At 37.8% G+C, this 13,539-nt stretch overlaps 1 long non-coding RNA gene across 4 annotated transcripts in view; it reads right to left on the bottom strand.

Annotated features, from left to right (window-relative positions):
• The window catches only part of LOC103783860 (uncharacterized), a 189,665-nt gene that overhangs the window by 15,264 nt on the left and 160,862 nt on the right, over positions 1-13,539 (bottom strand). Inside the window, exons 4-5 of one of the 4 annotated variants that reach the window (XR_004666160.2) lie at positions 2,437-2,558; positions 1,279-1,687 (exon numbers count right to left, since the gene is read on the bottom strand). The exons of the other annotated variants lie outside the window; for them this stretch is intronic. This is a non-coding gene — a long non-coding RNA (uncharacterized LOC103783860). Of the gene's footprint in view, positions 1-1,278; positions 1,688-2,436; positions 2,559-13,539 lie in introns of those variants that run through there. 4 annotated transcript variants of the gene reach the window in all.

Consider the following 13,539-nt stretch of genomic DNA (forward strand, 5'->3'; position numbering starts at 1 on the left):
ATATTATAAAATATATTTATAATAAAAAATGATAAAATAGAACAGTTTGAGCTCTTCCCAGTCACTGAATGTTATTCCATCCATACATCTACAAAGCCTCAGTTCTCATCTATATACCCTAAGGAAGAAATTGACAAGGTAAATTTCTCATTTTCCTAATTTAAGGCGACTGAAGCCCTAGAGTCTCCGATAATTGATGTTCATGGACATTTAGGATTTACACTCTTCAGGAAATAGACAATTCATACATTTTAACACTCAAATCAACTTTGAGTGCCCTTCTATGCCTCTATAAGTAATAAAGATGTGACGATCAATTTTGCACATTTTCTTACTGGCATCTTACATGGGCTGTGAAAGTTTAATAGGGGTCTATTTCTGAAAATTATGCTATGTTGCTTCAGCTATTCTGATACCCAAGGATTTGGAAAGGTGAATCATTCATTCTGTTGCTTAGAGAGATATTTACAAAGAAAAGGAATCTGAGTTTCCTTCCAAATCTAAATTTTTTTTTCAAAATGTGCTTTGTTGAACAGGTTATTGCTTACCAGGTGTCCCCTAAATAATGTTTTCTTTTCTTAGAGGATAATTTCTAACTAGCAGATTTGCAAGTCACCAACCTTTGTATGAAGAAATTTTTTTCTGTCAGCCAACTATCTCTTTGATCAAATGCAGTTGTGTTCATTTGGCCACACAGTGTTGACTTTCCCAACTATAAAATTGTACCAAAGAATGGACTTTTGTGTCCACCTGCTTCCTTCAGCCTGAAAAAAATATATGTGTATTGCATACACAGCATTAATAGTAAAATAAAATGAATGCACTGGCTCTGAAGTATGACCTGCAGACAATCAGCGTCACAAAACTTGTGAGAAATGTTCATTCTTGCCCCCGCCCTCAGACCTAGTGAATCAGAATATACAGGAGTGGGGCCCAACAATCTGAGGTTTAATAAACCCTCTAAGCAATTCTGATGCAAATTAAACACACCTAAAGCACATTTTTTAAAATGATAATGTAGGGGAAAGTGGAAGGTGAGGCATATCCAACTAATTAAGTCAAAATTTCTGGGGCTGGGGCCTGGACAATTTTCTGTTTTTAAAGCTCCCAGGTAATTCTAATGAACAGCCAGATTTGAGAGCCACTGCTCTAGAGACACCATGTCTCAAGTGGTGAAAATCACTCTCCAAATTACTGGTTTTGCGATTTACTTGTTCTATTTATTGAGGTGTTTATTTTATTGCCTTATTAGCTTGAGGTGAGAGTCTAAGTATTATTTGTATCCTACCCCCTGCAGAGCTTAGCACGATCCCATGCACACACTTTAATGAGAATATATTTCAATACTTGCTTCACAAAGAACCATTCTACTTGGTTCTTGCATCAAACTTCTGAAATAGGCAGATCATTATTATTAAAAAAAAAAAAAATAGGCCTCACAGAGGGTAACTGACTGACTTTCTCACAACTAATTACAGCAGAACCCAAACGACCAACCCAGATATCTTTCCACCACAAAGGTTTCTCCTTTTCTCCTATCCCACCTCCCCACTACCACTTCAGGGCCCAAATTTATGTCGTTCAAAAGGCACCCCTAGGCTTCAACATTCTCACCAGCTTCAGAGAGTTAGAGCTATGTCCACCCTGCAGAGACATGAGGCATCGTTCATTTCAAGGTGTTGAAATGCTGCAAATAAAGAACACAACCTTTGCTAAGAAAGTTCTCAAAAGGAGGGAAGTAGGTAATAAAATGAACATGTCTCTGGATTTATTGAGCTTTACCACCAATAAAAAGAAATCATCAAGTGGATGTGACAGTATACTTTTTTCTAAAAGAATTTGCTATGGTTTTAATCACAGCTTTCAGATGGCTCAACACTTTCTGTCATGAAAATGTGGACCCAATGAAGTTATAACCTGAGTAGCATGCAAATATATCCCCATGAGGGCCATGCACCATCTGCAAGAAAGGCCTGTAAATAATCCTTCTTTTCCTTCCAAATCCAAACGATTATACGGTACACAAGCCTTATTTACAGAAGGATCACTGTACACACTCTCATTAGAGGCTTTGGAGTGTTATTTCCTTTTTCCCAGCATCTTAATGTTGAATAATCGGTCTGCATTACTCAGAGTGTGAGTGGGCTATGTGAAATATTTTAGGTCTTGATCAGAAGTGTATTCAGGGAGCAGCCTCTGCCCTTGGACAGAACCAGCATCTGTCTCGATTATCAGTGTTCTAAAGAAGTCAATCTTAAGGCATATATTATGTTTATTTCCAGAAGTTGTACAATTCCAAAGATTTTGTAAGTTTTTTTTACAGCATTCCCGTAATAAAATTTAAATCTTGATAATCCAAATAGGGAACAAAGCTAAAGAAAGAGGATTATGTAAGATCATATCTGCATCCTTGATTCAGATAAGAAGATACGTTACCATTCAGGAGGGGGAAAGTCCATGAATCTGCCAGTGAAGATGTTAACACTGCAATGTTATATTAAGTTCTCTGGTGTCAGATCACACTCCCTCCTATGACCAAGAAATGTCACACCTTCTCCCTGATGGTCATCAAATAAGAAAAAGGAAGTGAGCTGGTAAGGAAGTGAGCTGGTAAACAAGCAGAAAAGGATATGACAGTAAGAATAAAATTAAAGATTTAAAACAGAAACCATAAGAAGTTGTTAACAGGATAACCCTCATGTAAGGAGCACTGAGAAGAGAAGCTAACATTAAAATACTTATTCATAGTCAAAATTTAGAGGTTACTAATACAAGCCGTAGAATCAATAGCCTAAATTCTAATTGTGGATCCACTAATTTGTGTGATCTCTGATAGTTTATTTCACCTTTCTATGCCTCAGTATCTTCATCTGTGAAGTGGGGAATGGTTCTTATGAAAGACGCTTGGCACATAGCACGCAGTAATATTTGCTATTATTATTCCTTGAGGTCTTCTTTAGACTCTTCTTTTTCTGTAAAACCTACAGGATAGAAATTGAAGGTGGTTCTTTTGGCTCACCCTAGCTTTAACTTTGTGCTCCTGGCCATGGTAATAACAGCTTCCTCTTCAGTAACTCACACCTCTGGCCTCCTTACTTTTCATGACCATCTTCAAATATCTTCAGCTCTTTTCCTCCCTTATGCTTAATATATAAGTTGCAAAGACTTTCAAGTCTAACTTATTTTAGTTGTACAAGAACTCTATCCTGCAGATTATGCAAGAAAATGAATGAGTTTTGCTAACATAGGGTATAAAAATCATATGTAACTTTCAAACCTACAGTAAATCAAGGGCTACTACATCTGGAAAGACTGCCAGCAGGGATGAGCTGACTTCACTTGCATTTATTTTGTAGAAAAAATACCCAGGTCAAAATAACTAATATTTAAGTTGGACCCAAGAACTACTGAGGTTCAGGACAAGATTTAAATAGCTGGGCTACGTGATGTATGTATACCCCAAGACAAGCATCCTCCAAATTCCACTGTGTTATTTATACCCAATATTTTTCCTCTTCTATAATGTTAATCTACTCAGTAAATATCTAAAAATAAAGCTTAAGAGAGGTTCCAAGATGGCCAAACAGGAACAGCTCCAGTCTATAGTTCCCAACATGAGTGATGCAGAAGACGGGTGATTTCTGCATTTCCAACTGAGGTACCAGGTTCATCTCGCTGTGGCTTGTTGGACAGTGGGTGCAGCCCATGGAGTGTGAGCCAAAGCAGAGAGGGGCATCACCTCACCCAGGAAGCGCAGGGAATTCCCTTTCCTAGCCAAGGTAAGCCATGACAGATGGTACCTGGAAAATTGGGACACTCCCACCCTAATACTGCACTTTTAAAAAGGTCTTAGCAAATGGCACACCAGGAGATTATATCCCATGCATGGCTTGGAGGGTCCCATGCCCATGGAGCCTCACTCACTGCTAGCACAACAGTCTGAGATTGAACTGCAAGGTGGCAGTGAGGCTGGAGGAGGGGCACCCACCATTGCTGAGGTTTGTGTAGGTAAACAAAGCCACCAGGAAGCTCGAACTGGGTGGAGCCCACCACAGCTCAAGGAGGCCTGCCTGCCTCTGTAGACTCCACCTCTGGGGGCAGGGCATAGCTGAACAAAAGGCAGCAGAAACTTCTGCAGACTTAAACGTCCCTGTCTGACAGCTTTGAAGAAGTAATCGTTCTCCTAGCACGGAGTTTGAGATCTGAGAATGGACAGACTGCCTCCTCAAGTTGGTCCCAGATCCCCGAGTAGCCTAACTGGGAGACACCTCCCAGTAGGGGCCAACTGACACCTCATACAACCTGGTGCCCCTCTGAGACGAAGCTTCCACAGGAAGGATCAGGCAGCAACATTTGCCGTTCTGCATTATTTGCTGTTCTGCAACCTCCACCGGTGATACCCAGGCAAAAAGGGTCTGGAGTGGACCGCCAGCAAACTCCAACTGATTTGCAGCTGATGGTCCTGACTGCTAGAAGGAAAACTAACAAATAGAAACGACATCCACACCAAAACCCCATCTATACGTCACCATCATCAAAGACCAAAGGTAGATAAAACCACAAAGTTAGGGAGAAACAAGAGCAGGAAAGCTGAAAATTGTAAAAATCAGAGCACCTCTTCTCCTCCAAAGGAATGCAGCTCTTCGCCAGCAATGGAACAAAGCTAGACAGAGAATGATTTTGACAAGGTGAGAGAAGAAGGCTTCAGACAATCGGTAGTAATAAACTTCTCCGAGCTAAAGGAAGATGTTTGAACCCATCGCAAAGAAGCTAAAAACCTTGAAAAAAGTGGGATGAATGGCTAACTAGAATAAACAGCATAGAGAAGACCTTAAATGACCTGATGGAGCTGAAAACCATGGCACGAGAACTACGTGACACATGCACAAGCTTCACTAACCAATTCAATCAACTGGAAGAAAGGGTATCAGTGATTGAAGACCAAATTAATGAAATGAAGCAAGAAGAGAAGTTTAGAGAAAAAAGAGTAAAAAGAAATGAAAAAACACTCCAAGAAATATGGGACTATGTGAAAAGACCAAATCGACATCTGATTGGTGTACCTGAAAGTGAAGGGGAGAATGGAACCAAGTTGGAAAACACTCTGCAGGATATTATCCAGGAGAACTTCCCCAACCTAGCAAGGCAGGCCAACATTCAAATTCAGGAAATACAGAGAATACCACAAAGATACTCCTCAAGAAGAGCAACTCCAAGACACATAATTGTCAGATTCACCAAAGTTGAAATGAAGGAAAAAATGTTAAGGGCCACCAGAGAGAAAGGTCGGGTTACCCACAAAGGGAAGCCCATCAGACTAACAGTGGAGTTCTCGGAAGAAACTATACAAGCCAGAAGAGAGTGGGGGCCAATATTCAACATTCTTTTTTTTTCTTTTTTTTTTTTCTGAGATGGAGTCTCACTCTGTCACCCAGGCTGGAGTGCAGTGGCATGATCTCGGCTCACTGCAAGCTCTGCCTCCCAGGTTCACGCCATTCTCCTGCCTCAGCCTCCCGAGTAGCTGGGACTACAGGTGCCCGCCACCACGCCCGGCTAATTTTTTTGTATTTTTAGTAGAGACGGGGTTTCACCATGTTAGCCAGGATGATCTCGGGCTCCTGACCTCATGATCTGCCTGCCTCGGCCTCCCAAAGTGCTGGGATTACAGGTGTGAGCCACCACGCCCAGCCTCAACATTCTTAAAGAAAGAAATTGTCAACCCAGAATTTCATATCCAGCCAAACTAAGCTTCATAAGTGAACGAGAAATAAAATCCTTTACAGACAAGCAAATGCTGAGAGATTTTGTCACCACCAGGCCTGCCCTAAAAGAGCTCCTGAAGGAAGCACTGAACATAGAAAGGAACAAACAGTACCAGCCACTACAAAAACATGCCAAACTGTAAAGACCATCGATGCTAGGAAGAAACTGCATCAACTAATGAGCAAAATAAACAGCTAACATCATGACAGGATTAAATTCACACATAACAATATTAACCTTAAATGTAAATGGGCTAAATGCTCCAATTAAAAGATACAGACTGGCAAATTGCATAAAGAGTCAAGAGCCATCAGTGTGCTGTATTCAGGAGACCCATCTCACATGCAGAGACACACATAGGCTCAAAATAAAGGGATGGAGGAAGATCTACCAAGCAAATGGAAAAAAAAAAAAAGGCAGGGGTTGCATTTCTAGACTCTGATAAAACAGATTAAGCCAACAAAGATCAAAAGACAAAGAAGGCCATTACATAATGGTAAAGGGATCAATTCAACAAGAAGAACTAACTATCCTAAATATGTAAGCATCCAATAGAGGAGCACCCAGATTCATAAAGCAAGTCCTTAGAGACCTACAAAGAGACTTAGACTCCCACACAATAATAATGGGAAACTTTAACACCCCACTGTCAACATTAGACAGATCAATGAGACAGAAAGTTAACAAGGATATCCAGGAACTGAACTCAGCTCTGCATCAAGCAGACCTAATAGACATCTACAGAATTCTCCACCCCAAATCAACAGAATATACATTCTTCTCAGCACCACATTGCACTTATTCCAAAATTGACCAAGTAGTTGGAAGTAAGGCACTCCTCAGCAAATGTAAAAGAACAGAAATTATAACAAACTGTCTCTCAGACCACAGTGCAATCAAACTAGAACTCAGGATTAAGAAACTCACTCAAAACTGCTCAACTACATGGAAACTGAACAACCTGCTCCTGAATGACTACTGGGTACATAATGAAATGAAGGCAGAAATAAAGATGTTCTTTGAAACCAATGAGAACAAAGACACAACATACCAAAATCTCTGGGACACATTTAAAGCAGTGTGTAGAGGGAAATTTATAGCACTAAATGCCCACAAGAGAAAGCAGGAAAGATCTAAAGTCAACACCCTAATATCACAATTAAAAGAACTAGAGAAGCAAGAGCAAACACATTCAAAAGCTAGCAGAAGACAAGAAACAACTAAGATCAGAGCAGAACTGAAGGAGACAGAGACACAAAAAGCCTTCAAAAAATCAATGAATCCAGGAGCTGGTTTTTTGAAAAGATCAACAAAATTGATAGACCACTAGCAAGACTAATAAAGAAGAAAAGAGAGAAGAATCAAATAGACTCAATAAAAAATGATAAAGGGGATATCACCACCTATCCCACAGAAATACAAACTTCCATCAGAGAATACTATAAACACTTCTACACAAATAAACTAGAAAATCTACAAGAAATGGATAAATTCCTGGACACATACACACTCCCAAGACTAAACCAGGAAGAAGTTGAATCCCTGAATAGACCAATAACAGGCCCTGAAATTCAGGCAATAATTAATAGCCTACCAACCAAAGAAAGTCCAGAACCAGATGGATTCACAGCCGAATTCTACCAGAGGTACAAAGAGGAGCTGGTACCACTCCTTCTGAAACTATTCCAATCCATAGAAAAAGAGGGAATCCTCCCTAACTCATTTGATGAGGCCAGCATCATCCTGATACCAAAGCCTGGCAGAGACACAACAACAAAAAAAGAGATTTTTAGACCAATATCCCTGATGAACATCGATGTAAAAATCCTCAATAAAATACTGGCAGCCTGGGCAACAGAGCAAGACTCCATCTTAAAAATAAAATAAAATAAAAAATAAAAGTGGCGATAATTAAAAAGTCAGGAAACAACAGGTGCTGGAGAGGATGTGGAGAAATAGGAATACTTTTACACTGCTGGTGGGACTGTAAACTAGTTCAACCATTGTGGAAGACAGCGTGACGATTCCTCAAGGGTCTAAAACTAGAAATACCATTTGACCCAGCCATCCCATTACTGGGTATATACCCAAAGGATTATAAATCATGCTGCTATACAGACACATGCACACGTATGTTTATTGCGGCACTATTCACAATAGCAAAGACCTGGAACCAACCCAAATGTCCATCAATGATAGACTGGATTAAGAAAATGTGGCACATATACACCATGGAATACTATGCAGCCATAAAAAAGGATGAGTTCGTGTCCTTTGTAGGGACATGGATGAAGCTGGAAACCATCATTCTCAGCAAACTATTGCAAGGACAAAAAACCAAACACCACATGTTCTCACTCATAGGTGGGAATTGAACAACGAGAACACCTGGACACATGGTGGGGAACATCACACACCGGGGCCTGTTGTGGGGTGGGGGGGAGGGGGGATGGATAGCATTAGGAGATATACCTAATGTAAATGATGAGTTAATGGGTGTAGCACACCAACATGGCACAAGTATACATATGTAACAAACCTGCACGTTGTGCACATGCACCCTAGAACTTAAAGTATAATTAAAATAAGTAAATAAATAAAAATAAAGCTTAGTAGAAACTTGATATATGGTCTAATCAACTCTCTTCAATCTGACCATAATCAATATGTTTTAAAGCCAAGATTCTGGCCATGTTTTTAAGAATTGGTGCTACCTATTTCTTTCTAAAACTAATATTCATGGTCCTGTGTATTAGCTAAGCTTCTTCCAAAATGTTCGTGTATCTGTAGTGAAGTAAAAAACAACCGAATATTTATTTAGGAAACTTCCCGATGTCTTTTTCAGTGCTGAGTTGATAATTAATCTGACTCTGAGACACAAGAGAGAAAAAAATGTTAATATATTAGTGCGCTTCTGACTGGATTTAATTTTTAAATTATCTCAAAGAGCTCAATAGCATGTTGGTGATTTATAGAGCAATTTCTATGTGAACAGCTATTAGATTCCTAGTGACAATCCAACAGATGAGACATCCTGTTTTATGAAGAAAGGAAGGAGTAGTCAGACAGACCTGAGGTGATTTCTATTTATTTTCCTTTTTGAAATAAGAAAAACTAGTGTTTCTTTGCATACCCATTCTTCTAGACAAACATTTCTCAAGTGGCATTCCACAAAATGCCAATCTTTCCACACTTGCCACTGTAAAACTGAAGGGTTATTCTGCTTCTATTGGGGATATGCTGGAATACAGGGAATGATAATAAAATGAAAACTTCTCAAGAAGATGATTAGGTGAGACCAGTTCCACAATCTACTTGTTCGAATCATCTCCATTACCTCTCATACATTCAAAAGCCGGCTTGGGGTAGAGCCTAGTGTTTGGTAGTGCAGAATGTCAACACATACTAATCCTAGATCCAATCCCTATTCTGGAGTCTCTGTTATGTCATTATATATTATGGTGATAGTGATACCTATTTTCTAGAGTCACTATGAAGATTATTTCGGATAATTCATGTAAAAAGCCATCCATATAATGGGTACTCAATAAAGAACATACATTTTCCTACTTTCTGTGCTTTTATTTCCTTCAGTGCGTTTTTTCCAATTAATTTTATTTATTACTTGAGTTAGATAAGTGTGAAATATTAAGTTAATTCTTGGGATATCTGAATAATTAAAGTGAGGGGTAGGCTGAGGAAGAACCCAATAATAGGGTTAGATGGAGTCTAAGATCACTGGGAAAAAATCATAGCATCTTTGACTTATAAGGATCTATATCTCACAAGAAAGTAAAGATTGTTGGAAAGCATTGAATGGGATTTGAAAGCAAGACTAAATTAAGCCATAGAGCAGACATTTTATCTGTGTCTGTGCATACCAAGCAAAATGAAAGATTAACAGGAATCACTTAGATAACAAATCAGCAGAACAGGGCCTTTCTTTCCTCAAATAGTCACATATTTCAGAACAATAGTGTATTCTCTTCAATTATTCAGTAATTGCTTCAATTCTGTAATTCGTGTGCTACACATATAGATATGTCCTATTTCTTTGAGATTCTACAAAGAAGAAAATGGCTGCTTAGTTGTACTCTGGTCATGAAAAAGCAATTTAAAAAGCAATCAAGCCATTTGGTTAAAGGCAGACCAGGAGAGTGCAAATCTAAGATTATAGAGCGCTTTTATGAGTCATCCAGGGCTCAAAGAATATTGCAGCTTTAGGATCAACCTAAAGAACATATCCCAAATTTTATGGCCTCTATGTAGTTAAGGAAATACAATTTCACTCTTTCCTTCTGCCCAGGCACTATACAAGATTATTTATCAGGTGGGAGGCAGAAGAAATAGACAAACTCCTAAGGCCTTTCCCATCAAAGTCTGCTTTGTTCAAAGGTCCATTTCCCTTTATTAGCCTGCACTCTTAGGCTATGGCTGTAAACAGAATAAACAGTACAACTGAGGCTACTATCCAAGTAGTTCATTTCTAAAACTCCTGCTTTCATTGCAAATGTCTCAGTGCTTTTCGCCCTAAATTATACATATACTATCATAATTTTATATTACATTTCATTTTCCATGTATAGATAGACAGACTTATGTTAACTAAGGAGTTCATCTAAGATTATAACGTATTCTAAAAAAAAAAAAAAAAGATTATAATGTATTCTGTTTGCTATGCTTGGTAATGAAGAACAAGGCATTGAATTACAAAGTTCCTAAAGTCATTGACATGGCAAGATGAATTCCATTCTGGTCAGTAAAAAGAGAGTTTATTTTTCTAAGGTCCTGAAAATCAAGCTAAGTTTGTATAATTCATGAGGTTTTGTTTAAATTATTTTTAAAAGCAGAATTATATGTAGGTCAAAAGCTAAATGACATTATTTTTGAAATACATTTTCTGTCTTATCCCTTGATATGTAGTTTCATTCCTATTATCACTATCTTAGTTCAGATCTTGACTTTTTCTTATCATGACTATTGTGATGGTCTTTTAACTGGTCGTAACGTCTCCCAGCTTACACCCTTCCAATCTATCAGTTCATGCTGCCACCACATTTTTAAATAAAAACCCCAATAATAAAAGAGTATCTAAAGTGTTTCAAAAACACCCCACCACTACTATCTTTATTGCTTGGAAGAAAAAGTCACACAGTTCCACTGCATGTATGTGAATACTTCAAAGCCTGTGGAAACTTCAACAATTTCCTCAGGCTCATTTCTCACCAATTATCCACTAGCATCAATCACTTGCACTTCTCCAAGTATGATGCATTTCATATCCCTGTGTTTGTGTGTTGCTTCCTTCACTTTGTCCACATATGGATAACCATCTTTAATACAACTCTGGTTTTTCTTTGGTGTTTTCCCTGGTGTCTACCCATCTCCAGGATGAACTGACCAATTCATCTCTGGTGTCCCCATACTATGGAACTCCATTTGTTGAAATTATATTCAATCTTCAAAGCCAATATTAAATGTTTTCTCCCTAAATTGGATAACCATATGATTTTTCTTCTAAACTGGAATGCTTTAAAGAGTGGAAGAGGGCCTAGTAACAGTTATCCTACGACAATAGATATAAACTGGAGGTATCCCACAGAAACCAGGACATATGTTTGTCCAATCCATAAAGGCCTTGTTTGATGAGCAAAACTGAAAGAGTCTTTCCACCTTATACTTCTCTTACACCATTGCATCCTTGCAATATTCTCATCTGTTTGTCTTATACCTATCAATGAGTCATATGGTCCTTAAGGGCAGGAATTATATTTTATTCATCTTCATATTCTCTACAATACCTGCCACATTTCTTCACATATAAAAAGTATTTCATAAATACTTGTTATCTTAATGGATAAGTGTGATGCTATCTATGGCAGTATGAAGAAACACAACTAGATCTTTTAAATGACAGAACTTGTGGATTTCACTCTAATTAGCACTATGTTCATAACTAAACTAACCGATCTGTGTCAACTGTGCTTTGAAATGCCAGCAATTTGTTTCACACATTCTTGAATTTGAGAAATGCTTTCTTTCTCCTGCATTGAGTTTCTGATATGTCTTGGTGATGAAGACAGACATCTAAACTTTCAATTTTTCCTAAATAAATTACTTTTGAGGAAATTATCTTCCAAAATTCTTTGGCTCATTTAAAAACAAATTTTGCTTTCACTTGTTTTTTAGAAATATTATTCCATTTAATTAATTCAGTCACATGCCAAAATACTGAGAAACTTAAGAAAGAGCTAAATTATTTGATTCCAAAATAAAAAAAGGTTATAAGTACATACCAAAGAGAAATTTTATTAACTAATAATTTTGAAGATGTCACATTCAGTGACCAGATTGTAGCTGATCATTAGAAAATTTTTACAGATACATTTTTTCCAGAAACTTATAAATTTCTCAAGGAATTCAAACACAGCATCTCCTATTAGAATCTTTACTCTAAAATACTTTTTAGATATAGTCTAATGAGAAAGAAATGCTACTTTTCTTAATTTTGTATCAAGTGGCTCTGTGTCTAGACAGTTAAATACCTTTTGTGGGGGAACCATGAAAGCAAACCAGCCATGGACCACACAGTTTTCTGATTAGATTATGCCTCCAATGTGGGAGATTATCCATTGCAGATCATCAAATCCACTGTCGCATTTCACATTGCTATTGTCAATGGACCAGCAATCCAGACTCAAGGAAATATTACTTCCAATAACTTAGATCTGGCTTTTGTCAGTAACTATATATCCGCTTGAGGAAGAAACAATTCTACTTCTCAACCTCTGCCAATTTGTCAAGGCTTGATTATTTCACACCATTTTCTGAACTTAGAGTTTAATTTATTGCACTTGACTTAAAATATAAGTACCTAGTAATATCTAGGTTACAGGACTTTCATAGTACGGTAGACACCCAAGAGAAGTACTTAAAAGTTTTATTTAAAAAATATGTATTTGAGTAGAACCTATCCAGCACATATCCCCCAGACCGATCTTAACAAATTTGCTCACTTCCCCTTCCTACCAACTGCAAAACACAACAAACACAATACCTGTGATGGAATAACATCACAACCCATCACCAAATGTCACCTTCATTCTCAAGCAATCGATGCTGGATACTTTCCAATAACAGGTAAATCTATTTTAATTCATTTATATCTTCTGCATAGTTAAAGGGAATTTATAGAGGCTCATAGAAATGCATACAATATAATGGGGTTTTTAAATGAGTAGATTCCAAAAAATCAAAACTAAAAGAAACTAGGGTAGGGTAATATTACATCAGGATTCAAATTAGACACAGAAATGTATACCATAAGCCCTACATAATTACTGAAGATGGCCTGTAAATTTGACTCAGGCTTCTAGCAGCCAAAGCAAAGAGAGAATTCTTAGAGTTAATATAAGAGAAAACTGTGATTTTTCAGGAGAAGCTCCAATTTCTCAAATATGATTTTTTTAAAGCAATCTCCCCAAGGGCACTCATTAAGGGGATTTTATGAGTTACACTGGACATTGGTCTTTTCTTCCCACTTCTAGTGAGTGAGTGAGTGAGTTTTAATGATGTAATAAGCATCTGTGAATCTACCACAGATGACCAGAGGTAGGACCTTGACATTAACCTATACCACCTCTATTTTCCCAACCCAGCCCAATTCACAGACTCCTCCAAGAAAAATAACCATCATCCTGTATCACATGCTCCTCATTACCTTGGTTCTCTTTATATATATATATGTATAGGATTTTATATGTGCTCCTAAAATTT

This window comes from Pan paniscus, chromosome 15 (assembly GCF_029289425.2).
Source record: "Pan paniscus chromosome 15, NHGRI_mPanPan1-v2.0_pri, whole genome shotgun sequence".
Classification (NCBI taxonomy): Eukaryota; Metazoa; Chordata; class Mammalia; order Primates; family Hominidae; genus Pan; species Pan paniscus.